The sequence below is a fragment of the Octopus bimaculoides genome, chromosome 17 (genome assembly GCF_001194135.2).
Source record: "Octopus bimaculoides isolate UCB-OBI-ISO-001 chromosome 17, ASM119413v2, whole genome shotgun sequence".
NCBI lineage: Eukaryota > Metazoa > Mollusca > Cephalopoda > Octopoda > Octopodidae > Octopus > Octopus bimaculoides.
Genome location: NC_068997.1, coordinates 50,417,907 through 50,421,593, shown reverse-complemented (window position 1 = coordinate 50,421,593; position 3,687 = coordinate 50,417,907). Strand labels below are relative to the sequence as shown.

Sequence of the window (3,687 nt, the reverse complement as noted above, 5' to 3'; positions counted from 1 at the left end):
TATATATATATATATATATATATATATATATATATATATGGCTGTGTTGTAAGAAGCTTGCTTTCCAACCACATGGTTCTAGGTTCAGCCCCATTGCATGGCACCTTGTAAGTCTTTTATAGCTTTGGGCTGACCAAAACTTTGTGAGTGGGTTTGGTAGACAGAAACTGATAGAAGTCAACAGTCTATACACAACACACATACACACGCACACATTGTGGCACTCCGTCAGTTACGATAACGAGGGTTCCAGTTGATCCGGTCAACGGAATAGACTGCTTGTGAAATTAATGTGTAAGTGGCTGAGCACTCCACAGACACATGTACCTTTAACATAGTTCTCAGGGAGATTCAGCTTGACACAGAGTGTGATAAGGCTGGCCCCCTTTGAAATACAGGTGCAACAGAAGCAGGAAGAAAGAGTGAGAGAAAGTTGTGGCGAAAGAGTACAGCGGGGTTCGCCACTACCCCCTGCCGGAGCCTTGTGGAGCTTTAGGTGTTTTTGCTCAATAAACATTCACAATGCCCGGTCTGGGAATTGAAACCACGATCCTATGACTGTGAGTCTGCTGCCCTAAGCACTGGCCCATTGCGCCTCCACACACACATCACATGTGTTTGTTACCCCCGGCTTGGCAACTAGGGTCGATTTGTTTGACTAAAAGTTTTTCAAGGTGGTGCCCCAGCATGGCCACAGTCAACTGAAACAAGTAAAAGATATATATTTAAAAATTATTTTTAACAATGAGACTCAGAGTAGATAAAGCTACAGATAATGGTTATTTGTCGCTTTATCTGTTTTGAGTTCAGCTTATTACCGTGTCTCGAAGTTTCTAAATGCTTATGACCTTAACAATACATACACACACACACACACACGTGCATGATTATCTTCTTTCAGTTTCCTTCTATCAAATCCACTCAACAATTGAGTTGGCTCAGGGCTTTAGTAGAAGAGACTTGGCCAATGTGCCATCCAGTGGGACTGAACCTGGAACCATGTAGTTGGGAAGCAAACTTCTTAACCACACAGCCATGCCTGTTATTTCTTGTTTATAACCAGGAATTACTTTGGTTCTGATCAGATGCTAAATCTTCAACAAATCTTAAGTGATGTTCACAGCAGAGTTCTGCTCACATCTGTGGGCTCTGTCCCACCTTCTTTGCTTCACATTTAATTTCAAAATACAGAGTGATCAAACAGATGACAACTCAATCAAATAAATGGCAGGAGAAAATACTTGAAGCTCAGGAAACTAGTGATGTCTGTGTGTTGGCAGTAAATTCTTTGGCTGTCCATCATAGGTCGATGTTGACTGTTCTTGTTCAATAATTGTCTTTGGCAAACTCGCATGTGGACTATGAGGCTTGATCGTGATGCAGCGGAGGGGTGACATCTCTCATGTGCTCTTTTGCATTTTCTCTGTTGTTTCTTTTCAATGGCTAGAATGATGAGATTCAACAATCGGTGCCCTTTATTGTGCGACAAGGCCTTCTCCTCCCAGGTGTCTGGGGAGATGCTGGTGTTCTGATATCTCTTGTACATCCCTGTATCACAACTTCTGCTCTGACACAGTTCAGAATAGAAAACTGCCTTTGGGGAGCCTGTTGCTCTCCATCCTGTAAACACGTCCTGCTCAGCACAACTGCAATGAAGTAAACACATCCCACCCACTCTATTGCAAACAAGGAAAAGGTAGACATTAAAATGATGATGATGTTCAAACTGAACCTCAGCCACATCTGTCTAGTAGGATCACGAGCTCTGGTCCTGCCTGCTTTGCCTAACAAGCTCAGAAAACTATTGATGTCTGTGCGTTAGGAAGGGCATCCAGTTGTAGAAACTCTGCCAAATCAGATTGGAGCCTGGTGTAGCCATCGGGTTTCACCAGTCCTCAGTCAAATCGTCCAACCCATGCTAACATGAAAAGTGGACGTTAAACAATGATGATATAAAACTGCTGTTGGTAATGAAATGAAAAATATTATTGCCATATCTGATGGTGTAAAAGATGCACGGGTATATTAAAGAAGCCCTAAAATCAGTCATGTGTATTCAAGGAGTGGGGGAAATTTTTTAGTGCCTTAACTTCTTAGCATTTAAACTGGCCATGTCCAGCCTAAATATCCTTCTTTTACTGTGTTCAGACCAGCCAGATCTGACTTCTCACACCTATCTTACAATCTCACTCTAAAAATAAACAATCACGTCATGGAAGTCTTGAAGCTATGAGATAATGCATGATTAATTCAAAATGATGTGAATAAATAAGCATTAGATACGACAGAGTAATCTAAAGGCTAAAGGGTTAAAGCTTATGGCAGTGAGGGGGGGGGGACTTTCCAAAAAGGACCCAAGGTCTTTGAGGCTTTTTGGGTATGAGAAAAGGGTATCTCATACCATTAATTAGAATAATATTAAATGAAATGAAAACAATAGTACTGTTGTTAATTATATTAATAAATTACTGTCATTAATTATATTAATTACTGTCATTAATGAAATTAGTGAATTATTGTCGTTGATGAAATTTATAAATTACTCTTCTTAATGAAATTCATTTGTTAATAAAATTTTTAAAATAGTCATTAATCTACTAAATGAATTACTACTTATTGTTAATGAAATGAAAATAAAATCAAAGCACTATTGTTAATAAAGTATTTTAATTAATAAAATTTGCACTTTAGGAATGTTATTAATAAATGATGTTTTATGAGTTCATGTGTGTGTGTGTGTGTGTATGAGAGCAAGGGTCTGCTATGTTGTTTCAGTTCACAACACATTAATTCCCCATTAGTTTAGTTTACCTAACTGTGAGGAAGTGTCATGTATAATGAACTAGCAGCTTATCCAGGGGAATTCTTTTTATCTTCTCGTTAGTTTAGAGCAACCATTCTCATACCTGTCCACTATATTTTTTTGTAGTTCATCTGAATGTTGTTTTACAGCTATCCCCTATATATATACATACATACATATATATATATATATATATATATATATATATATATAACTTGGAAAGGGATGCATGTCGTTCAATCAAATAATAATACAAATTATATACATGCATATATGTACATAAATACATACATTTAAATGTATATAGGTATGCATACATGGGTACAGGACGTCATAAAACATAAACAACATGAAATACGCAAATAAATTTGGATATGCAAAGACCATTGCTTGAAATAAGGAGTAGAAGGGCACCTGACAACTGATGAAGGGTCGTTTTTTATGTTACTTGTCTTGTTTTCCATTTGTTTCTCTCATTCTTTGCGTACCCAACTTTATTTTCGTGTTTCAGGTTGTTTACATTTTATGACATCCTGTACCCATATATGTGTACCTATATACATATATATGTATGTATCTACATATATGTATGTATGTATATATGCATATATGTGTGTGTGTGTGGTGAGGCTCTCCTGTTGTATATGACGGACAATGTTGAACAGCCTGCAAAGTTGATTTGTTTATAGTGATCGAATATTTGTGGTGTACGTTAGTTCAGTCTCTCCATCAAATTGGGCAAGTGTCTTCTACTATAGCCTCAGGCTATAGTAGAAGACCAAAGCCTTATGAGCAGATTTGGTAGAAAGAAGCTGAAAGAAGCCCGTCATGTGTGTGTGTGTGTGTATATATATATATATATATATATATATATATATATATAT

The 3,687-nt window shown here is 37.4% G+C and overlaps 1 protein-coding gene across 1 annotated transcript in view; it reads left to right on the top strand.

The window, feature by feature from the left end:
• Window positions 1-3,687, top strand: part of LOC106874795 (type 1 phosphatidylinositol 4,5-bisphosphate 4-phosphatase) — a 32,746-nt gene that overhangs the window by 19,384 nt on the left and 9,675 nt on the right. The gene's annotated exons all lie outside the window — the stretch shown is intronic.